The 25,450-nt window shown below is 39.1% G+C and overlaps 1 protein-coding gene and 1 long non-coding RNA gene across 8 annotated transcripts in view; one reads left to right on the plus strand and one right to left on the minus strand.

The window, feature by feature from the left end:
* Positions 1–11,789: 11,789 nt before the first annotated feature.
* Positions 11,790–17,873, minus strand: LOC138148820 (uncharacterized). Of its 2 annotated transcripts, none has more exons than XR_011165187.1 (3): positions 17,190–17,300; positions 14,602–14,718; positions 11,790–12,700 (listed from the first exon to the last, which is right to left on the minus strand). It is a non-coding gene; the product is annotated as an uncharacterized lncRNA (long non-coding RNA). The 2 variants fall into 2 exon arrangements; XR_011165186.1 differs by lacking the exon at positions 17,190–17,300 and adding an exon at positions 17,787–17,873 and having other exon boundaries at positions 11,791–12,700.
* FOXN2 (forkhead box N2) overlaps positions 17,159–25,450 on the plus strand; it is an 82,422-nt gene continuing 74,130 nt past the window's right edge. For 2 of the 6 annotated variants that reach the window (XM_069071664.1, XM_069071657.1), the window contains exon 1: positions 17,535–17,584. The gene's annotated coding sequence lies outside the window, so the exon portion shown is untranslated. Of the gene's footprint in view, positions 17,275–17,534; positions 17,585–17,690; positions 17,828–17,892; positions 17,989–22,869; positions 22,960–25,450 lie in introns of those variants that run through there. The other 4 variants (XM_069071660.1, XM_069071658.1, XM_069071659.1 and 1 more) reach the window with 4 other exon arrangements.

The following is a 25,450-nucleotide window of genomic DNA, read 5'->3' on the forward strand; positions in this document are numbered from 1 at the left end:
GTGTTCGCTGGCTGACCTTGTTGAGCTGTGCACCACAAACCAGACTAAACCAACTTTGCAGCCAACTGTTCCTACAAAACATCCTGATTGGCTCCTTTCTTACTCTGTATCCAGTGCATCTGCCTGGTAATGTAATTCATAGAAAATAGACATATTAATCTTAGGGGTACCCTCACACCAGGTTCTGTCCATAATATCCCATGCCTACCTCTTCACTATTACCCCTACCAGATTTCTCCCTGCCTCACTGTGTACATTTAGATATATGTTTCTTACTTATCTCTCTGCTCTTTATTCTATTGCTGTTTGCTGCATTCATTCACTCCTGAATTTTTTGTGATTTCCAGTGTTTAAGAAGCAAATAGTCTCTTCAGTTCTGATTTTAATTCTTAAAATGTTTCAACTACATTATTTTTGAATATTCATCTTTTTTTCATGGATGGTTAAGTTCAGATTTGCCAGATAAGTCACCCTGGGCTATATCCTAAGCTCTATTGCTCTTCAAAGTGCATAATTCCAAGGGGCAGCTAGGTGGCATAGTAAATACAAACTGGTCCTGGTGTCTGGAGGAACTGAGTTCAAATATGACTTCAGACATTTGACACTTACTAGCTTTGTGACCCTCAGCAAGTCACTTAACTCCAATTGCCGCATCAAAAAAAAAAAAAAAAGCAACAACACCACATTATTCCATTTCTTCCTACATTTTCTGGTGGGTGCAGAATAGTCTTGTATTATTCAAACTTACTTTCCTTTGTATTTGAAGCTCTTTCTTCTGATCATTTTCAGAATTTGTTGTTTCTGAATTGACTTGTTAAATTTAACCACTCTCTGAGAGTTGTAGTCTTGGTTTTTTTTTTCTGGAGGAGATTCTGTAGCTGAATTTTTGAATTGGTATTTTATTTTCTACGTTCAAAAGTTCTGAAAAGTTCTTGTTGATTATTTCCTACATTCTATTGTTAAAGGTTTTTGTCCTATCGAGTTCTTCTGGGAGACCTATGATCCTTAGTTTAAACAAAACATACTAATCTTGGAAGTCAGGTATACCTTGACTTTGAGATTAATATGTTTTGCTTTCATAGTGAACATATTTTCATTTAAAGTTATTGGGTTTTGCTGCTGTTCTTCTAGGTTGTCATTCATTTCTGTATATTTGCATTCATAATCTATTGCTCAGGTGAGATTCTCTTTTGTTTCTTTGGTAAGACTTGCCATTGCAGATTCTAGTTTTTCTATTCTGTGCATTATTTTTGCTGGGCAGGCCATAAATTATGCTCTAATAATTTTCATTTCTCTTTTGAACCACTCAGAAACAGAGTGTGTAGTTCTATGCCCTTCTCACATTCCACTGGATCCTCAGTCTCATCAAGTGTTCTATTATTTTTCTTTGTTTTGCAATATTTATTCATAGATATCTGAACTCATTTACTAGATCTGGAAGTCATATTTCCTTCTACTGTTAATGTTTTCCTTGTTGATTTATCTGTTCATATTCAAAGTCTATGAGTTTTCTTCTTCCTGAGATCTTTGGTAATTTCAGTCTTTTTTTTCTTCTTCCTGATTTTTCCCTATTCATTTTTTGACTGTCTCTGATGGTGATTTCTTTGAGGGCTGGATCTCAAAGCATCTCAGCCTCCTCATACATCAAGCAATTTATGGTTATCCAGCCTAGGTTTCTTTCCCAAATGACTTTTGGGTGTTCATAAATGACCCCAGTTGGATGCTTTGCTCTTTCCCTAAGTCTTAGTGAAGTGCTATACACATGGTGTTCTGTTGTTTTCGTTCTGTTCCTTAGTTCTCTGCACTGGCAGTTTAGAGCTTTGTAGTGTTTGTGCTATAGGGTCGTGGCTGCTAGCAGGCTTTTGTTCCTGAAGGGCTGCAGCAATGCTGGCTGTCTCATGTGAGCAAACTTCTGAAACCCAGAGTTGAGGTCTTCACAGAACTGAATTGAGGGAAAGGAAAAGGATGTGAGGATGGGTTTGGTTGTAAGTCTGCCAGTGTAGCCTCATGTCAGTAGTGTGGGAGGTGGGGAGGAATATTGCATGAGCTCAGGGACAGTGAGGCCAGTTCATGAATTTTTACAGTGGATGATTTTTATGAATATTTCTTTTGGATTCTGGGTGTTCTAGAGCATGGGGACAGCTAAAGTTGCTTTATCTTTGGCACATAATTTCTGTCTTAGAGCAATTTGAGAGGTTAGGGTAATTAGAGAAAATAACTAGTCTTCCATCTTGTTGCTCACATGACCCAGAAATCCTTTGTATACTTTTTGGTCCAGTCAAACTGGCCTACTAACTCATCCTCAATTACATCATTTGATCTGCCATCTTGGTGCCCTTCCATATTTGGAATGTATTCACTTCTCTCCTCCACTTTTTAGAATCCCTATCTTCTTTCAAAGCTTAACTCACTTTAAGCTTTACCTTGTAGATGAAAACTTACCTGATCCCCAGGCTTGGGGAAAGAGTATAGATAGAGATCTGGGCCAGAAGGCAATAAAACCTGGATTAAAGTCAAGTCTCCAATATATTCTGACTGAGTGACCTTGCACAAATCATTGAACCTCTCTTGGTGTACTAGCCAACTCTTTTAAGACCAGAAACTTTAGAAAAGGTGTTAGCCTACAATGGCAGAGGTAGCTTTCTTTTTTTTTTATTTAATTCTTTAATTTATTAATTTGTTTGTTTCCTTTTAGTTTACAGGATTCAATTCCACAATTCCTTGAATTTCACATTTTGTCCCCCTCCCTCCCCTCCCCCCCATGGCGTCTTATAATCAAGTATAGGATCTGTAAATACTTTCACATTATACAATGGTCAGGTTATAAGGATGGATTGTACCAGCTGGAATGAAAAATGGTAAAGAGGACATAAAATCAAATAAGAGAATGAAAAAGATCAGGTATTTTGCTTCCACCTGGATATAAATTTAGTTCTTTCTCTGGATGCACGTTTTTCTCTCCATCATGCGTCTTTTGGGATTGACTTATATCCCTGCATTGTTGAGAAGAGTCCAGTCTATCAAAGTTGGTCATCACACATACGTTGTGTCTGTAATTGTGTACAAATTCCTCCTGGTTCTACTCTTCTCACTCAGCATCAGTTCTTTTAAGCCTCTCCAGGTAAATATGAAGACCGCCTGCTCCCCATTTCTTATAGCGCAATAATATTCCATAACATGCATATACCACAACTTGTTCAGCCATTCCCCAATTGATGGACACCCCCTTAATTTCCAATTCTTTGCCACAACAAAAAGAGCTGCTATAAACATTTTTGTACATATGGGTCTTTCTCCCATTTCTATGATCTCTTTGGGATATAACCCTAGGAGTGGTATTGCTGGATCAAAGGGTGTGAAAGTATTTATAGCCCTTTGGGCATAGTTCCAGATTGCTCTCCAGAAAGGCTGGATCAGTTCACAACTCCACCAACAATGCATTAGTGTTCCAGTTTGCCCACATCCTCTCCAGCATTTGTCATTTTCCTGTTTTGTCATCTTAGCCAATCTGACTGGTGAGATGTGGTACCTCAGAGTTGTTTTGATTTGCATTTCTCTAATCAATAGTGAATTAGAGCATTTCTTCATGTGCTTATAGATAGCTTTAATTTCTTTCTCTGAAAACTGCCTGTTCATATCCTTTGACCATTTATCAATTGGGGAATGACTTGTATTCTTATAAATTTGACTCAGTTCTCTGTATATTTTAGAGATGAGTCCTTTGTCAGAGACATAGGTTGTAAAGATTCTTTCCCAATTTCCCACAGAGGTAGCTTTCTTACTTGAGAGTTCCTTATACAAATGAAATCATAGATCCAGTGACTATCTCTTATCTTTAACCCTAGTATAGTACCTAGTACATAGTAGCTGCTAATTAAATGGTCCTTAGTTGATTGATCAATTACATCCACCCCCTCATCTCCACTCATACTGTCATCCTAGTTTAGATGCTCTTTACTTCTGACCTAGCTTTTAAACCACATGGTCTTTCTGTTCCTCATCTACCAATTCCAAACTATGCTGTCTCCATTCCTGGACTCCACTCTCACCTTCTGCCTCCTGAAACTTAGACCTAGAAGCATGATGGATTGTTTTCTTTTTCCTTACTTTCCATTTCTCAATTCCAACCCCAGCGATCAAGCCCCTTTTCATCGCTATCTTGTGCTATCTTCTTTTATAAGAAAGTAAACTTATTGAGGTCAAGGACTGTCTTGCTTGCTTGGATCACCAGTACTTAGCAGAACAGTGCCTGGCATATAATAAGCAGTTAATAAATATTCTATCATCTATCCCCTTTCCAATCTACCCTCTACAACCGGACAAAATAATCTTCCTAACTCATAGGTATGACCATGTCACTACCCTGCTTGAAAACTTCAATAGCTCTATATTGCCTTAAGATAAAGGTACAAACTACTGTGGAGGGTCATATCATTAAGGCCTCAATTGTGTTATAAAATACTCAGAAATAATATTATGGTAGTGACCTAGTCTGAAGTTCTTGATCTCATTTGAATCAAAGATCTAATAGGTCTCCCCAGAACAGAAGACATAATCAGTTTCAGGAAAGGATCTAGATTCCCAGAAACTAAGATTTTTAGTGTTCCTCTCATTTATAGTAACATTAAGAAAATGAATGCTTCATGTTCATTCCAATTTAGAGAGGTTCCTCCTCATTTACCTTAGATCAGATTGAAAGGGGAATACCTGGAAGAAGTAATCTTCCAGCAAAATTGCTATTCTGTTTAAGTAAATGAAAAACCCTAAACTTGAAATCTATGCACCTTTGCTTTCCTTTGTTGTGAAATTTTATCTTTTGTTTCTCTATTACCATAAAATGTAAATTGGGATTTGCTTGAATATCTTGGTTGGCAAAGGTCACCCTGACTCTCTCTTCAAGCAGAAATGTTTTTATATAAATAAATTGTCTGACAGATTTTGGCAAAATTGCAGAGTATAGAGTTTTCTTTCACATTAATTTTCATTCACATTTTCTTTCACATTTCTTTCACATTCTTTCACATGCAATTTACCTTTACAGTCATAGTAGATAGGAGTGTTGGATTTGTAGCTAGGAAGACCTGAGTTCAAATGTTGCATGATCCTGAGCACCCTTAGCCTGCGTTTGCTCATCTATAAAATGGTGATCTATGTCCCCTACATCCCAAAGTTGTCATGAGAATAAAATGAGATATTGTGTAAAGCATTTTGCAAATCTTAAAGCACTTTACAAATGTAGCTATTATTACTTCATACACTAGTCAAATTGGACTGGTAGTTAGTTGTTTGCTAATATCATCCTGATGTCTACCTCTGTACATTTTGGAAAGTCATCCCCATGTCATACCTAGTGCCTGGAAACCAGCTGAATGGTCTTCTTTCACATTACAGATCAGATGTCACCTTCTCTTTTAAGAAATCAATGCCTTTCCTTCAGATGAAAGTGTATCTCTCCTTCAAATTTTCCTAAGGTACTTTGTATTTCTTCTTTGCCCCTTTCAGAGTCTACCTTTGATCGTACTTTTTTTGTACACACATACCTCATTTCATTTGTCTGACATGGTGCCTAGTATACAGAAGGTACTTAAACAGTCCTTAATGAGTTGAATTATACATGTTTTGAACATCTTATTCAGTCTTTATTAAGGTTTTATGTAAAGTCCTTTAAGGCAAAATCTTTAAGTCTTTTAAAAACTGTTTATTAGGTAAAGTGTGAAGAAGAAATGTGTGTTAGAGTATTTTGCATATGCTTAAGAATTTAATAATCATTTGTTGAATTAACTTGAACAAGTCTTGTATGTGAATTCCAAAACTTAATTGTTTTGTTCCATCATTCAGTCACATCTGATTCTTTGTGACCCCATGGGCCATAGCATGTCAGGCTCTTTCACTATCATTTAAAGTCTGTCCAAATTCATGTTCATTGTGTCCATGATACTGTCTATCCATCTCATCCTCTGCTATCCCCTTTTCCTTTTGCCTTCAATCTTCCCACCACCCAATGGTCTTTTCCATTGAGTTCAGTCTTCTCATTATGTGGCCAAAGTATTTAAGCTTCAACTTCAGCATTTGACCATCCAGTGAACAGACTGAATTAATTTCTTTAAGTATTGAAAACTTAATTAGGTTGTCTTTTTTTTTTTTAACATTTATTAAAAATTCACATTTGTTAAGGAAATGTGGGTTTTTTCACTATTTTTTTCCCGAAATCTAACTATTCTTTCAGTTTTCCAGTTTCACCAGTGATCATTGTTACTTGTTTTATTTCACTCTGTTTTTCATTATTAGGTGTTATTAATGTTTAGTTAAAATGGTTTGTTATCCCTGGGTTTCAGTTTCCTGATTTGTAAATCAGGAATTTAAAGGAAAAATATTTGTGAGTTGAACTATAACCACCTTTATCCCAGAATTCTGTGAGATTCTTCACCCTCTACCTAATAACCCTTCATTTTTAAAAAGGATTTCATAATGATCTGAAATTCACCAAAACAACAAATACTACATCTTTGGCCTTTGGGGGGAATAAACCCTATCTATAGCTCCAGCCTCTATAGAGTTAGAAGGATGCATGGGTATTTTAGTCAGGTAGTTTAACCTTTTGGGCATAATTTTTAAAATGACTATTTACACACAGTAAATGCAGGATCTCAGCTAGTTTAGTGTAGCTAGAGTTAACTCTAACCAGTGAGGTTCTGGGAAATTTGCCACAAGTGAGTTATTTAAAGGTACTTAAGATGACAACAAGTCTTAATTTAGCATTTTAATGAACTCCCTCTGGCAAAGGAGTGACTTTCTTGCACTTTTTTTCACCTTCTTACTAAAATGTAGCACTTACTTGAGAATAAACTATTTACTTTTTTTCTATTTTAGTACCTTTAAATGTTGTGTTTGTGGATTGATTAGGTAAAAAGATCCAAGGACACTGAGGAGTAAATACAAGGGGGCTAGTTTTTCCTTAACTACAGGGGGCTTGGTCAATAGCTTCCAAGAGGTAGGGACCTCCTCTATGAATTTAGGGATATCAGTGCTTTGAGGTAGTCAAAGGGCTCTGACTTAGTGGATAATTCCTAGGGAGTTGCTCAAAGAACATAAAGTGTGTTTTGCGGAAGGTCACCAAGCTTTTGACAGTCCAAGGCAGGATTTGGAATCAGGTGTTCTTTCCAAGCTCTACACCCTCTCTACTATACCAGATTGCCTCTTGTTAAAAATATAAATGGTGAAATGTATAGGTGATATCTAAATACCCTTTGGGTTAATGGTAAACATGAAAACATTTAACAGTGAATCTGAGAACCCTTCTTTCACATAGTATACTAAGGCATCTCAATGAATATGTTATCTCAATAAAAATATACATATTTTGGAGGGAGGAGAAATAATTGATCACAATATTCAGGGCAAATGACCCCCTGTATAGCACTGGAAGAACGGAAAAAGGAATTCAATAAATTATAAATATAATCACATAATAAATTATAAATAAAGCATGAACTCAGCTGTTCTGCTTAGTTTTGACTCCAGGAATATCATTCTTCCCCCAGGATAATCTTATCACCAGAAATTCCAACATCATGGAGATTGCTTCAGCTTTGGTACTTCAACAAGTCCTCAGTACTCTCAGTTACCTTTCTCCTCTGAGTGGAGGAGTGGAGGGCAGAACAACAAGAAATTTTCCCAAATCCTTCCTTTATAGAGGACTCAGAATTTCCACCTCTTTATTTCCCTCCAACTATTCTGCTTGGCTTTGACTTCACAAACAACATCTGGTCCGCTCACCTTCCACCCCTTTTTGGCTTTCTTTTGTATATTGTCTTTCCCCATTAGATTGTAAATTCCTTGAGGAACTATCATTCTTTTTCTTATTTATATCCTCAGTGCTTAGCACAACTGACACATATTAGGCATATAAGAAATGTTTATTGAGAGACTGACTGGTGTAAGACATTTTGCTAGACACTAACAACATAAAAGTGAGACAAAGTCTCTACTCTCAAAGAGTTTGTATGTAAAAGTAGACAAGGAATAGTAAAACAACTGCTAAGGAGAGGTTCAGGCAAAGTGCTAGAAGAAACAGCAGGATCACTTTCACCTAAGAGGAAAATGGGTCAGTTAGGAAAGCTTCACATGGGACATGGCATGTGAGATTCTTCATGAAAGAAGAGAGGGGCATCAACATGAGAGTTGTAAGGGACATCCACTTTAGGAATGGGAAAATCCATAAACAAAGGCCCAGAGACAGTAGAGGATGGAAGAAGGGAGAAGGGAAGGGAAGGGAATAAACACTTATTACGAACTTACCCTGTGAAAGGTACTGTGCTAAGCACTTTACAAATATTACATTTAATCATTTAATCCTCACAACAGCCCTATGCTATTAGCATCCTCACTTTAGAGGTGAGAAAACTGCAGCAGACAGAGGTGCCCAGAGTCATACAGCTAATAAGTGGCAAAGAGAGTTTTTAGTTTAACTGGAAGGCATCACTGTACAAATATGTGTAAAATCAACTTAATTTAATCATTATTTGTTGAGTACTCCAGCACTGTGTTAGGCACTGGGGATAAAAAGATAAAAACAAAATAGTCACACAAGAAAGAACAAATGGATGGAGAATGTCTACTATCCAGATTATAGCATGCATTTGAATAGACAGCCTATGGGCCCATCATTAAGTATATCTAGGACAGTCAGTACAAATTGGGCCCAGAGTATAAGAAGAGGAGGAGAGTTTGCCTTCCAGAATTTGCAAAGTTCCTTTAATGAAGTCAAGCTTCCCATGAAAACAAAGATCTATTTTTTTAATGCCAACATTTTTTCAGTGTTGTGGAATGGCTGTGAAGTATGGAATGTCTCTGAAAAATGAAGAATGAATATTCTTATATTCTCCTAGGGCAAAAGGAAGGTATATGATGGGTGTGATCTGGCTATCTATCCCATGAGGAACGGCAAAGAAGAACAGAGTAAAAGATGTCAACAAGAAATTGTATAAATGGAAGAGAAAGTGGGTTGATCACATGGAGAGTATAAGGATGGATAAAAAAAATGTTTTACTAGTACTCTCATAATAGGAGGAGAAACCAAGAAAGGTCCTTAGCATATTGGGTGGCTCCCCATAGCAAATTTATGGAAGGCTGTGGACAAAAGTCAAACAGAATAGGCAGACAGGACTATGTTACAATCTACATTTTTGGAGAAAACTTCCAAATGATGATTTCACAGATCCATTTGAGTAAACACAAGGTAATTTTGGAGGTGGGATGGGATGAGGGGAGGAAAGGTCTCCTTTTGGAGGTGGTAGAGGACCTGTGCTTTGAAGGAAATGAGAGCTTCTGTAAGGCAAAGTTGAGGAGGGAGAGCATTCCAAGTAGGAGAGTTAACCTGTTCAAAGGCACAAGAGCAGAAGACAGAACATCCTGTATGGGTAGACCATAAAGTGCATAGGTGGAAATGAATATGTGATCAGTCTGGAAAGAGAGATTAGAACCAGACTATGAAGAACTCTAAATGTCAGACAGAGGAGTATGTATTTTATTCTAGAGGCAACTGGGAACTTCTGAGGCATTTTATGTAGGGGAGTGACTTGGTCAGATCTCCATTTTAGAAATATTACTCTATAATCAAGATTCCTGTACTAGGGTGTTTTCTTTTTTTCAAATTTAGCAAAGGTAGATGGAGTTGAACTACAGCAGTATAGGTGGCTATATTTTCTTGATAAAAAATTGAGATAAATGGTTTGACAAAGGATATTCCTTTTGCAAAATCTTGTCAAAGCTATACTTCCTATTCTTGAAATCAGGACTGCCCAAGAAAATTCTGGAGGTATAGCTAGGTTCCAATTATTGCAAACACTGAATCTCCTGATGTGGTTGCATATATTTCAATTCATACTATTTGAAGTTATAATTATGCAAAATATGGTAATTGGTATCATCTCAAGGGATATACCCAATGCAAATTTAAATGTTGTGACCACTTGAGGGGAACTAATCATTTGCACTAATCCATACCTAGTTGTACTGTCACTGTATTTATGGGGTGTGGTTTGGGGGAGGGTGAGTGGAGATCTATAGAGCAACTGGATTTCTTCTCCTTTCAACAATTTACAAAGTTATTGCAGAAAGGATGCTAAAGAAGTTTCCAGATAGGGGAGACATCTTGTGTCAAATGCACTTAGAAATGATTATATGCCTTACAGAAGAAAAGGATGAGAAGGAAAGGAACTAAGTGATTTCTTTCCCAAAACCAGGAACTTAATGTTTTTTTTAAAGAAATCAAATGTTTCTTTTATACTGTTCCCAGAATCCTAGTTCCTTTTGAAATCCTTTAAGAACAGTTTCTAACTTCAGATCTCAGATCTTTGATCTTCCAGATAGAAATATAAACTTTAAATGCTATTATGTAGGTTACCAAATCTTAACCTTTTCCTCCCAACCAGTCCCTTCATCAGTAAGAAACAATAAATAAAATTTAAAATGATTAAAATATGTACATAAAATTTTAGTCTTTTGAAGCATAGTTGAATAGAATTAAAATATAATATCTGTAGATATAGGTTTGGGGTCTATGGACACTAGGTTATGGACAGTGCCCCTCGGATTCACTCAAAGACAATCACAGTTTCCATCACATCAGTCTGCTAATAGCATGTCTCTTTATAGACGATCTTTTTCACTGGGTCCAAAAACAACCTAGTAGATATACTTTATAATATTCTTCAAAATTACTTACATCACAAAATCTGTCTGATCAACTCCAGAGTAAACTCCAGAGTAAACCAGAGAAATGTCTCCTACCCAATAACAAACCACAGATGTTTAAGCTTAAATATCACTTTTAATGGCCATGAAATTTATTAGCAGTATCAAATAATAAATAGATGCAAATAAGCATTTAAACAAAGTATAGAAGCTCTGATAGGGCTCCAAGTCAGTCACCTTTCTGTTCTAGGAAAGCAGATGAAAGGAGAACTACTCTCTAGACTCAGTCCTCCACTCACTGTCACAACTGCTGGTTCTCCCTGGTCTTGGCTCTAAGACACTCCTCTGCCACAAATCTACCTTTTCTAACTCAGGTATTTATCTACTTGTGTCTTCCTCTCACTCATCTGCTTTTCTGATTGGTACCCCAAACCTTAGGAGATAGTCCTTCCCTGAAGATCACTGGAACCCCCAAATAACCTGGGCTCTCTAGCCCAAGGATTTTCCATCCTTCCAGGAAGATCCTCCAAAGTCTCTATGATCCTGAGTCTCTGAAATCTGGCCATATATTCATACCCAGGTAGGACTTTAAGGTTTTCTAGGTAACCTCTCTCAACAGGAGCCTAACTTTATTGATTTAGAACTAGGAGGGACTTTAAAAATCATCTACTCCATTCTCTTCATTTTACAGAGAGTTGAGACATCGATCCAGTGAAGTCTAGTGATTGCTGCAAGGTCACATAGCTAGTGAGAGATGAGAGTTGAACCTGGCTCCCTTAACTCCAAATGTAGGGCCCTTTTAACTGTTCCCTAAGACTTCTTTTTTGCCTTTTTGGAGGGCAATTGGGGTTAAGTAACTTGCCCAAGGTTACAAGGCTAGTTTTTTTTGTGTGTTTGGGGGTGTTGAGTGTCTGAGGCCCATACCTAACTCGGGTTCTCCTGAGTCTGAGGCCAGAGCTTTACTCACTGCGCTGCCCAGCCGAGGACTCCCCCCCCCCCCCAAGACTTCTTGACTTCAAGAAGCCAGTCTTTCAAATAAACTACATTCAATGAAACCCTTGCTCAGATGGAGGACAATTTCTCTTACTTTGAGTGACCTAGAGCTTGGCATCTTAAAAAAAAAAAAATCTCTTTATTGAGTTTGAAAATGAAAGTGGAAGTTAAAGCCCATGGGGAAAGAAGGCAAATAGGGTGTGGTTGGTGTTGAAAGTATGAGTTAGGCTACTTAGAAGATTTGTACACTGAGGGTGGAAGCTCTTCAAATAAGTCAGTAACTTCAAGAGAACTATTAGAAAATAAGATTTACCATATGAAAGGCTTCTATCTCTCAGAAATAGGAATCACTTAATTTTTTAAAAGGGGGAAAAATACAACAAAATTTTTGGAATATTTTAAAAGAACTTTGGTAGATTTGTCATTGTATTTATTTTGGGCTTTTTATTGCTTTTTCAAATCACATTCATTCATATTCCAGTCTTCCCCCTCCTTCAACCAAAGCATCATCTCTTATAACAAAGAATTTCTTTTTAAAAGGGGGGTGGAGTGGGGTGGGAATCAGCAAAACTAGCCAACAAAGCTATTGAGTCTGATATTATAATGCAATTCTTTCATTCCTTATCACCCATCTCTGCAGCAGCAGCAGCAGCTCAACAACAGGGATTAATATTCTCATATCACTTTTTCCAGGCCAAGGCTGGTCATTAAAAATAGAGAGTGTTCAGTTTCATTTTGTTGTTGTCATTTACATTTATATTGTTTTAAATCTTCTGCATATTTTTCTTGATTCTGCTGAATTCACTTTTCTTCAATTTAAGTCTTCCCATGCTTCTCTTTTTTCTTCATATTCATTGTTTCTTATGGTGCAGTAAAATTCCCTTACATTTATATGCCACAATTGTTTAGCCATTCTTCATTCAATGGGCATTTATTTTGTTTCTAGTTCTTTGCTACTAGAAATATTTTGCTATATACAGGACCTTTCTTTTTGTCTTTGACCTCCTTAAGCCTAGAGAGGAGACAGAGGGAGAGTGAGAATTAAATGCTTGCTAAATACTAGGTATACAAATATAAGCCAGGAACAAAACCTCTACCCTCAAGGAGCTGACATTCCAATGGGGGATAACTACACAATGGGGGATAACATACACAGGAGAACCTGATAACTACACATAACAAAATGGAGAAGTATTTGAAAATGGGGATGAGACATGACTAATATGAAAATACATCTAACATGATTGTACATGTATATCCTATATCAGATTGCATATCATCTTGAGGAGGAGGAAGGGGAGGAAGGGGGAGAAATGTAGAAGTCAAAATCTTATAAAAATGAATGTTAAAAACTAAAATAACTTGTGGTTTTGCCATACATTGAAAAGTATCTCAGCTTAAGCATATGTAGCAAATATGTTCACCTCAGGACTCTACAGGTAACCTGAGAGGTTTGAGGTGTTTCTCTTTTCTACTGCCTTTGTTTTCCTCACTATTAGCCGCGAGTAGTAAGTATGCCAATTCCATTTAACCTTCTGACATTAATTAGCTTTTGGAAAGGGATATTTGCTTCGAAGATATAGCAAGAACAAAAGTGCAAACTCCACCCCCACCACTATCCCCTTGGGGACACTGTCCCCTCTCTCACCTCAGTCTCTGGGAGAATAGGCTTAAGCCTTGCTTAGTTCCTACATAACATTGGCCCCACCAAACTCATGTCCAGATGCTGTGTCCATGCCAGATGGGTACTCATCTCATCTAACTGAGGACAGATCCTGAAGGTCACTCCAAAAGGTCATTCCTTTTTCCATGTGACATTGATGCTGAGTTGGCTGCACAACTTGGATACTAAGAAACTATTTCACAGGCCACCTGTCAGTTTTTGTGGGGAGGACCCTAAGCCTTTTCCCTTAAATCAGGGAATTCACCAGACATCATTAGGGATGGAGTCAAATTAAGACAGAAGAACCAAATAATGTAAGTTGCAGCTCACTTTAAAGACTTTTGAAGACAGTCCCAGTTGTAGCTACACAGCGATTGAAAAACCATTTCCTAATTGTATGGTTAATAGGCCAGAACCAGTTAAAGAATGTCTACACATGCTCATTGTCTCTCCAAGGCACTTCCATTACATGTTATCACAATACCCTCAGCAGTTTCCTATTGTCTTCCATGTAGGGAGATACCATCAGTGGCTCTCTGTGCATGTGCTAGGCCCCCCAATTACGTCTGGATTTTCAGAGTTTGTGAGTAGAAAGGTTAACTAGAAGCTGATGAGCACCAGCTATGTGCAGAGTATTGTTCTGGGTTTGCAGGGGAAATGCATGTGTGTGTACATTTATATTTGTATACTTAAATTCAGGTCCCTCTCCTCAAAGGCTTTCCAATTCAATTGGTAAGACAGAGTACTTCTGAAATTAATTTTAAAAACTCTTTAAGAGAGTAATATTGAACAAGTAAAAATGAACAAAGTGTAAGGTAAGTACAAGAGCAATAAGAGACCCTAAGAATCACTCAGCTATAGAATAAGATCTGGAGGGGACTCTAGGAGCCATATGTCCAACCTATAACTAATCAAGAATCTTTATTGTGTCCCAAACAAATGAACAGATTTTACTTGAAGATACTACCCCACCCCTTTCCCCCAGTGAACAATCTGCCACATATAGCATATTTCGATTTGAAAATAGCTTGTAAGACCTTGGCCATTTATACCTTGTAGAGGAAAATATTCCCTTATTCATACATGTTACAAGCTCATACAAGGTTCTTAGAGCAATGCAATAACAGATAACTATTTGTCAATACTCTGATTATTAATTCAAGCAAAGTATAAAACAGGAAGACAAATGTTTGCCAAAGGTATCTGCCACAGTCATGGAGCATGAAAAGTCCAAAAGGAGGAAGAATCACCTATAGATGGTGAAGTTTCTCAAGTGTTCCTGCTTGTGAGTGTCATTGTACTGACAGAACCAAACTCTGGTTCTGCAGAGCCGTCTTGCTTTTACTCCGCCATGTTGGCTCCGTCCCCTATTTTTAAAATTTATTTTTAGTTTTCAACATTCATTTCCACAAGATTTTGAGTTACAAATTTTCTCCCCGTATTTCCCCTACCCCCACTCCAAGATAGCAAGCCTACTGAATGCCCTTCCCCCAATCTGCTCTCTTATATCCTCCCCCATTTCCCCTCTAACTTTCTAGTAGTGCAGAACCTTCTAAAAGAGATCCACCACCACTCAAAATTGTTCAGCTTCCCCATCCACACAGGTAAAATCATGTGGATAAAGAAAACCTGTTACCTAGGCTCTGATATGCAATAACCTAGAACTGGACCAGAATTGATTATAAGGAAAAGAGTAAGCTGGATTGTTTTTGGGAAATTGTGCAATGCTTTGAATAATCCCAAGTTTCTCTCTGGAACAGGGGGAAAAAAATGTGTGGATTTCTTAAAAAAAAAATAGCAATAGCCTTCTAGTAATGCTGTATGGTTTAGAATCATGTAAAACACATTCTCTGAAGAATCAAAACTATGGGTCACTCTAAGCACAATTAAAAACAATATAGTTAACTAAATAGGCATATTACCAAGGAAGAATTACATACAAGAAGTAACATAAAAGGTATTATCCAAAAGATAAAAAAATACACTGGACCTGTGGAGAGTATGGAAATGAATACTCGAGTATTCTGCCTTAATGTCTCAGCAATTTCAAAAGATCTAGAACCTAGACAAAGGCCTTCTGAAGTGCTGGATGGAATTCCTGAGGAGGGCTTAATGTGAAAATGACAGGATGAGAGGGTATTGATGAGTTTCCATTTGTACCATTGGAGAAAGATTCTGCCATCAAAAAGTCAAACACTGAAGTACTATCAGTATTTTTAAAAAAATGTTTATGTCTCTCCAAGTTCATTCACCTCTCCCAGCACAGGGAGGGACCTTGGCTTTGCCTTTTTGTTTCCTCTACTTCATGGCCTAGTGGCTGCTCAATTAATATTTGTTGAGTCATTGACCAGGGGATTATGGTACAACTGTTACCAATATGAAATTGATTCTAGTTTATAGAATCATAGGATTTAGGAATGAAAGTTACCTTAGAGCTCATGTGTAAAAGAGGTGAGGGTGAGTAGTGGCTAATGTGCTGTATTTGTAGTCAGAAAGACCTGCATTCAAATACTGTTACTGATATTTGCTAGCTATGTAAACGTGGGGAGAGAAGAATAAGCATTTATATGACATTTATATGACTATAAGCCAGGCACTGTGCTAAGAGCTTTTGCAAAGGTCTGGTTAAGTAGTAACCTGTTAGCCTCAATTTTCTCATCTGTAAAAGGGGGATAATAATACCTGCTGAGGCTGAAAGGAGATAATGTGTATAAAATGCGCTATAACCTTAAAGTTCTAGATAGATGTTAGTTATTATTATAAGCAATAGATGGGTTGAAGTGAAGGTAGTTCCTACACCAAGGAATAAGATGAATTGGGAATGATGGCTAACTTCAAGTCTTTGAACCATGGGCATTCGAAGAGATTAAACTTGTTCTGTTTGTCCTGAGGGCAGAACCAGGAATAAACCGTAAAAGTTGCAAAACGGTTGATTAAGGTTCCATGGTAGGGGAAATTTCCAGAGATACTTGAATATGGAATGGGCTGCCTGAAGTGGACTCCTCTTACTTGGAAGTCTTGAAGCAGAAGCTGTTGAACACTAGTGGACTATGTTATAGTAGGGATTTCTTTGGTTGAACTTTTGAGGTCCCTTCCAATTCTCAAATTCTGTGATATGTATATGGGACAAGGTCAGGATAAAGCTATTAAATTCCTGTCCAACCTAGGGCTCGATTAAATTATTTGTTCCGTCACACGGCTAGCATGTGTCAAAGCAACACTTGAATCCAGGTCTTTCCGACTCTAGTTGGGAAGCTAGCATGTATAAAATGTCTATCCACTGTGTGCCTGGTACTGTGCTAAGCGCGCCCAGGAGTTAGGAAGGGCAAGGGAGATAACATTTAAACAGCTACCCACAAACATGATATAATGAGGATATATTGGTGATAGTTTCAGAAAAGCACGTGTTGGAAACTCCTGGAAACAGAACTGGAATCATCATTGATGATCTGTTTAAGGGCTTAGGAGTATTAGAGAAGAGCAAACTCTGACCAAAGGGGCGGTGCCCAGGCCTTCTCTAGGAATTAGCCGACTAAGCTCCGCCCCTCAATCTTCGTAATGAGCACCCAGCTGGGACGTCTCTTTCCCCGCCCCACAGCTCCCAACTAGGCCACTCAGGGACGTGGCCCCGCCTCCCCCACCCTCCCATTGGCCTAGCCCAGGCCCCTGCGAGCCCTTTCCATTTTCCCGCTTTATTCCATGCCCCCTTCTCCGCCCCGCCAACCCCTCAAAGTCCACAACACCGCCCCCATCCTCCGCACCGCCCCCAGCTTTTTCCGTCTACTGTGTTGTACCGAGCACAGTGTCCCGCCCTAATTCTCCCCTCCCCTCCACCTACTTAGCGGTCTCGCCCTTTTGGGGAGGGCCAGCAGGGACTGCCGGGAGAGTCCGCTCGTAGGAAGTAGGAGGAGCCCTGGAGGAAGGTGGGAGGAGCGCCTCTCCTAGAGCCTAAGGAGCAGAGGGCGGGGCTAGGGACTTGGGCGCCTCGTTGCCATGGTAGCAGGGAGGGAGGGAAGAGGAGGAGGAGGAGGAGGAAGAGGAGGGAGGGGGATGTGGCAACGCCGCCGCCGCCGCCACCGCCGCCGCAGCTGCTCGAACGCCGCTGTCTCTTTCCCGGCGGCGGCTGAAGGGAGCAGCTGCGGGTCTCTGCCATATTGTGCGTTCCCCCTCCCTCCTCCTCCCTCCCTCCCCCCCGTATCCACCCACCCACCCTCCAGAGGCACACGCCTGACGGTGAGTCCGGAGCGCCGCTACCGCCGTCGCGGCGCCCTCCCTCCTCTCCCCCTCCCGTTGTCCCCCCTTCCGCGCGGCTGCTGCTCGGCGCTCGCTCGAGGTTCGCGCCTTCTCTCCCCCGCCCCCTCCTCGCAAGTTCGGCCCGGGTCGGAGGGAGGGAGGGGGGCGGGGGGCTGCCGCCGCCGAGGGAGCGTGTGCCTACCCGGACTCGGCTCGGGACGGACGCGAGCGGGAATGGAGGAGGTTCGTGTGGTCTGTGAGGGTGGCGTCTGGGAACAGAGCCTGCCCTGTCGGGGGGCGGAGGTGGAGGCTTCTGGGGGCTGGGGAAGCGGGGGGGGGGCAATCTTGTGTGGGAGAAGTTTTTTGAGGAGAGGTTTGACGTCCGTACTTCATCCCCGATGCTGGTGAGGTGTTTGTACTGGCGGGGAATCCCCGCCGCGTGCCCCCCCGCCTTGAGGCGTGCTGTGCCTAGAGGGGCTGGGGAAGGGGGATGAGGTTAGCCGGGGCAAGGACCGGCCGCGATTGGGGCAGGAAGGAAGTAACCGCGTAGGACGATCGCTTAGTACTCGGGGCTAAAAATAATTGGAGAAGTGGGAAAGTGCAGAGTTTGGGGTGGGGGGAGGGCGTGCTGAGGTGCCGGGTGCTGTTGGACGGCTTCCTCCCCCTCCCCCCGCCCGTGTCAGCAGCTGCCGGAGCGGTTAGTGGCACCGGCCTGCTTTGGTCGGGCAGAGTGGGTGTTTGTGTTGTGCAACACGGGCACTTTGGCCGCGCGCTTGTTTGCGTGTGCGTGTGGGGCGACGTGGTTGCCTTTGCCCTTCAGACCTTTCCCAGGAAAATCGGGAGGCTTCTTGATGAGGGGGGGAGGGAAGGAAGGTTTCTCTTCTTAGGGGTCATAAGGCACATGCTAAGCTCTTCCGCCTTACGCGTCCAGCCCAGCCCCGAGAAGGAGGAACAGGGCGGGGGGAGGAAGAAAGTGACCCAAGTGTCTTCTCCAGCCCTTGCCGTCACTCCTGCTCTTCCCAACTTCTTGAAATTGTATGTGTCCCCCGCAGCCCCAGGGGTTTGGGGAAGGAGGAGGACATCTAGGGCAGAGGAGACTCCGCACTGGCCCTTCCTGGTTGTAGCAGCAACCCCCCACGAGGAGGAGCATACCGGCGAATGTCCCTCCTTCCCTGTCCTCTTTGCAAAAAGCAACTTTTTACTGTGCAAAAGGTGACTCAGCCTTTTTCTTTCCCCACCCTAGATCTATGAGCAAATGCCTACTGGGAAGAGGTAAAGCAGACCCCCTCCCCAGCCAAATGAGGCGATAACTTTATCTCTGGTTTAGCTTTTGCCTTTTCCCCCACATAGGATTGTGACAGGCTCGTGGCCAGCTCCGGCTTAGAGAGGGAGGGCAGCTTTTTGGGGTCAAAGGCTTTACCAGAGCTTGTGTCCTTTTAGCAAAGCTGCTGCTACCTTTTGGCAGTGAGTTGTCAGAAATAAGATGTCATTTCAGCTTCCTTTCATGTAGTCCTCCGGTAACTTATTGCCTTTTCTGCCTTTTTGTTGACTCATCCTTTAAGGTCCAGTGCTGGCTACTCTAAGTAATTTAAACAGGAGAGATCAAGTTGATAGAATTGTGGAGTTCCCTAATACAGGAAAATACCTCTAGGTGTATATGTTGACTTCTTAATTGTGTAGATCTGTCATTAGACATAAAAATTCTTGCTTTGATAAAATTTTTTAATTTGCTATTTTCTGTCAAAAGAGTTTTATTTTACCTTTCTATTTTGTGTTTTTCTATTTTTAAAATGGAAAAGATTACCAGAAAGGATCTAAATAAGTTCTCTACTGCTAACTGAGTGCCTTAATATTGGAGTTCATAAACTGCTTGTTGATTGAGTTTATGCTATGGGAATATTCTTTGATTTTGAAGTGAGCTGTTTAGTTCTTTTGAACTACTGTGAAGATTAAATGGATTTTCAGTGAATGGAATCTTAGTTTTGAATAGAATACATGACAGCTGCAGCAATGTATGTGCAGAAAAATTGAACATATGAAAGCATAATCTAGATTTGATATTTATGTGCTGAATTTCATAACTTTGTACTGCATATACTAAAAATATTACTTGGAAAACACTATGTAGCTACATGAAGTTTCATCGTATGAAATTTTTCTAAGTTACCTTTTGTTTTTAGTTGATCAGGTTTTTATTTAAAAAAACCTATGAAAAGCATTAAAAAGGGCACAATGTTCAAATAGAAAACTTAGATTTTCTATTATCTGGCTTCAGAATGATGGCAAGGTAACAATGGAGTGTAATAATTGGATGAATGACAGTCAATTGATAAAAACATAGGAGGCTAATAGGGAAGGTAGGATAGAGCAGAAAGACGAGTTCAAATGAGGCCTCAGACACTAGTTGTGTGAACTGGGGCAAGTCACAACACTGCTTGCCTCAGTTTCCTCTTCTGTAAAATAGATAATTTTGCTACTTATGTGTAATTAGGGTAGTAGTTAGGAAAGTGCTTGGTAAAACAGACAGCTCTGTTTAACTGATCTAACATTCCCTTAATATTAATATTAATGTACCTGTTTTTACTATTTCCCATTTTTCTACCAAAAAGGTGGGATGAATCGTTTATTTCATTGACTCTTCACCAAACTGGTTAGCCATTTGGCTATTAGTATCCCTTAAAAATCTACTGTTCATGTTGTTATATACATTTGTTGTTTAGAACAAGTAATATGAAGATATAAATGTTACCTTTTACAATATGTTTATCTACCCAATGAAATTATAAGCTTCTTATTAGCTTCCTGGTCTTGTGTGTTTTATTTCCCAGAGGTATATAGTAGGCCTTCCATAAATAATTTGTTGACACAGAGTGTAAGAGGTAAGCATTATTAGAGCGTTGAATCTGGAATTAGAAGATTTGGGTTCTAATCTTAGTCCTTTGTCATTTACTAGTGTCCATGTGACCCTGGGCAAAAGGACTGCACTTTTTTGAGCTTCAATTTCCTCATCTGTAAAATGTGGGATAATAATTAGATTATTCACTTCATGGAGTTGTTTGTGGTAAAGATTAAATGAGATAACAAGGTGCTCTTTAAAGTGAAGGTATTATAAATATATAAATAAGAACAGTTTATTGTTCCAGATGAGGCCAATGAGAAGTGTAGAGGGGCAGAAGCCTTTTTAGGTTGTAGTGGATGATAAGACTGGCTATTAGGGTTCACATTTTAAAGGGCCTTGAAAACCTGGCAGAGTTTAGATTTGAATTGGTAGAAAACAGCCATTTGAAGTTTTTTTGAACTGGAATGACATGGTGAAAACAGTTTTTAAGAAAGATTAGTTGTGCAGCAAAGATTAGTTGAGTAGCAGAGTAGTATAAGGTCTTGAAAGTGTGCAGGATAGCCAGATTATGATGAGAGTGGAAAGAAAAAAAATATTTGAGTTGGAAGGGATCACACAAATTGATCTAACCCATACCATTACAATAATTCCCTTACAAATAATGTTGCCAGCAAGTGGCCATACAGCTTCTACTTGAAGAACTCTGTGAAGGGCAGCCACTACTTTCTCCAGAAAGCTCTTTTACTTTGGGTCAGAGCTAATCCTTGAAAAGTTTTTCCTTAGATAAATCCCAAATCTGCCTCTGCAACTTTCATCAATTTGCTCCTGGATCTGTCTTCTAGGATTGAATAGAACAAGTAAAATCACTCCTGATGAGAACTCTTCAAAGACTGCTCTTTATATTGGCCCTTCTAAGGCTTCTCCAGGCTACCTGTCCCTAATTATTTCAACTAATCTCAATATTACATGTTTTATAGGACACCTCATCATACTAGTTGCTTTTCTCTAGGAACTCTTAAGCTTGTCAATGTCTTTATTAAAAAATGGGACTCAGATATGGTTAAACCAAGGCAGAATATGGCAGAATACTAGAACTTCTTGCACACATTGCTTTTGAGTACAGCCTTTTTGGCCGTCAAGGCACATTGTTGTTGACTCATTGAGCTTTCAATCTGCTAACATACTTAGATCTTTTTACACATTGTTTTCTGGGCAAGCCTCCCACTTCTTGTACTTGTATAGCTGATTTTTTTGGGTTAAATTTTATCTTGATTCAGCCAAATTTTTTTTTTCTGAAATTTTTTTTTCAATTACCTGTAAAAACAATTTTCAACATTCATTTTTTTCAATTTTGAGTTTCAAATTCTCTCCCTCCTTCCCTCCTTGCCCCCCTCCTTGAGAAGGCAAGCAATGTGATATAAATTAGATATGTGCAGTCATTTAAAACATTTCCATATTATCCATGTTGCGAAAGAAAACAGAGAAAAAAACCCCAAGAAAAATAAAGTTAAAAAAATTTGCTTTAGTCTGCATTCAGACAACTCTTTCTCTGGAAGTGGATAGCATTTTTCATCCTAAATCTTTTGTAACTGTCTTTGTTCCTTGTATTTCAACCTAATATTATAGCCTATGATCTTTTTTGTACTAACTGCTATCCAGTGTGCTAACTCCTAATGTTTGTCTCATTTGCAAATTTGATGGGCATCATATCTATGCCTTCATTCAAATTGCTTTCTTTATATGGTTACCGAAATTATCTTAATTGTTAAATTGAGTGACTTCCCTGGTCCTCATCTCTCTTTACCTTTCTACAGCTTTGGACATTATGTTCTCCTCTGGTTTCTGTGATGCTGCTCTCTTGGTTTTTCCTACTCAATCTTTTGCTCCTGGATCATTATAATTTCCTGATGACTTTGTCCTGGGTCTTTTTAGTCTGTACTCCAAGGTTTTAACTATTACTTCTATTCAAATGAATTTCCATATGTACATATCTAACCCTTAACCCTTTCTTAAGTTTTTGGCCTACCTCATTGCTTGTATGACATCTCTACAGACGTCCCACAGGCATCTTGAACTCATTATGTCTAAGATAGAACTCAGTCTTTCCCTCTAAACCTAGCCCTTCTGTAAATGCCCCTATTTCTGTGAAGGCACCACTGTCCTTCTAGTAACCTAGGTTCACATCCTTTTCTGTTGTCCCACTGTCCCTAATATCTGATCAGTTACTAGGTCTTGATGAATTCTGCTTCCACACATCTTGCCAAGATTCCTAAGCTCTAACTTTGTCCTTGGGCATTTTACTCGTGAAAAGTAAAAGAATATATAATTTTTAAGACACACACTTTGTTTTGTTGCAAATATATATAGGTAATTTAAAATTACTATTTTCAGTCAGCCAATAGACATTTATTCAGCACTTATGTTTCAGGAACTGTGCTAAGAAGTGCAGAAGGCCAAGCAAAAGCAGTCCCTCTACCTTTAAGGAACTTAACATTCTGGGGAGGGGGTTGGTGGAATGACAGCATATACACAAAAGGTATGTACAAGATACATGCAAAGTAGATAAAAGGTAAGTTTAGAGGGAAGGTGCTTGATTCTCTCAAAGTGAATATTCTGTTCCTGTGTTCCTTAAATTCATGGAGTGGATAATTATTGCTCCTTAGGAAGTTTGCATGTAGAAATTAAAAGAGCCAAGCTGGTTATTGGAAAAAAGGTAGGATAACTCTTATTTTTTGTCTTAATGGTATTTTCACATTATCAAAGTTAAAACATTGCTTTTATTCAGTTCTGATATCTTTTTCTCTTCACCTTTCAGTTGGCTATATTTAAACAGAAATTATATTCATGCACCTCAGTTTATTCAATTTGAGCAGAAATTATAAGAAATAAGATGAGAAATGATAAGTATAAATTTTGGAAAGAATTTTAATAATGATTAAAATTGAAAGAGATTTTTTGGATTACCAAGTCAATCAGTTAATTAAAATCTTCATTCACTAAGGACTGTTATTTACTGTACAATATTTTTTCTATGGACTTTCTATGGCATTGTTCTCTTGATTACCATGGGTGTCATAATTAAGAATGCTACCACTATTCTATTATTAAACAAAAAGACCTGAAAACAAAATATATTATCACTTTTGTAAGTAACTTTGATCCATGGATTTTCTAGTTCCTCAACCCTAATTTTTTTTTCCCCACTGTGTAAGCAAGCATGCCCCATCATTTAGTTGGCATATTCCCAACTAAAATTTTGGGAAGTATTCACCTTTTTTTACAAATTTACTGAATTCTTTGAAAATCATACTTTATAACATTAATGTGTCTGTCATAGGTTACATATTCCCAAAAGCATTGAAATCTGTTCAGTGGCCTTGATTATTTCCCTCTAGTAAGAGAGCACTTAAGAATCAATTATTGTCTTTAGGGAGCATGTGGAGGGGTCATGGGATTATTTTTCTGTTGTAGATGCATTTAAGTGTTTATGCTTGGAGGATATTGCCCCAGGTTTCTCTATTTTTAAAAAACAAGACTGAGTTTTAAATATACATAGACCATCTAGAAGTTCTCTGGAGCAAGAATTTTATAAGCACTTTATGTGATACTGATAGATTTTTTGGTGCCGGATGACTTTTTTTTTTTTCCTAGAGGTATTAATCACATAGAGGAACAAAATATAAAGCTTGATTTGAAATTCTTTTTTGTATGTTGTAGAGACAAAGGAAGTTTATCTGAACCACCAGCACCAAGTACAGTGGATACCATGAGCTAAGACATCATTTTCATATATTTAGAGCTATACTATAAGCACCTTTGAAAGATTCAGTATTGATTTATACTCTTTACAAATAGAATTTTACATGATATAACATCATTAGTGTCTTACGTGGTGGTATTTTAAAATGACAAAAGTATTATTTAAAAAAATTTAGAGTGAAATAGCCACCTTTACTACTTTGGATTTATGATCTCAATATGGGTATAGCTACCAATAATGTGAATCTTAATCCATCCATGCCCTCTGATCATTCTCTAGATCTTTTTGACATTGTATGTATACCAATGGAATATGCAAGATACCATCAGTTACTGTAAAAGAGATCTTCATCAGTTACGAAAAAATAGTTTATTTCCCTCTGTGATGTGTGGTATAGTGGATTGAGGGCTTGCCTTGGAGTCTAGAAAACTTGGGTTCAAGTCCTATCACAGAAACATACTAGGGGGAGCAAGATATACTCTCTCAGTGCCTTACATAGTTCCTTAAGCTAGAGATCAGTTGTTCTGCATTAATGGCAGGAATTTTCACATCAGGAGTTTTTTTGTTTTTGCTTTTTGGAGGGCAGTTGGGGTTAAGTGACTTGCCCAGGGTCACATGGCTAGTTTTTGTGTTAAGTGTCTTGAGGCAGGATTTGAACTCAGGTCCTCCTGACTCCAGGGCCAGTGCTCTATTCACTGTGCCACCTAGCTGCCCCACACATCAGGAGTTCTGTGCCATTGAAATCACAACTCCTTGGACAAGTCACTTAACCCCAATTGCCCTACCTTCCCCCCTCCAAAAAGCAAAAAGAAAGAAAGAAATCACAACTCCAGCAACACCTCTACACCTCCCCCCCCCCCATCCTTATATATTGTGAGGGAAATAAATTAAAGTGTAAACATTGTTATTAAGTGGAGAACTGAGATGTCTAGGAAATAAGAAATGATAAGTTCACAAAACTGACCTTGGAAAAGAAAACATACTTTGATTTTAGGTGCATTCTAGATGTTTGTGTGAATGAATAAATATAGTAGCACTTAAAAAATATTCATGACCCAGCTGTGCTGCAGAGAGCAGCCGGGTGAGAAGGAAACAGTACAAACCCCATGAGTGTAGAAACAGTGGGACAGAAAGCCCCTGGCTGTGGATACTTACTGGAGGCTGGAAGTTTGGCTTTGGTTTCAGGTTTGTGGGAAGAACTGAAGATCTGAGGCAAGGGGCACCATTTCCCATACCCCCAGGGTTAGAGGTGACTATCAACAACTAA

This window comes from Petaurus breviceps, unplaced genomic scaffold, assembly GCF_028583685.1.
Source record: "Petaurus breviceps papuanus isolate PSGF00001 unplaced genomic scaffold, PetGlider_PUasm1.0 90842, whole genome shotgun sequence".
In the NCBI taxonomy this organism is placed as follows: domain Eukaryota; kingdom Metazoa; phylum Chordata; class Mammalia; order Diprotodontia; family Petauridae; genus Petaurus; species Petaurus breviceps.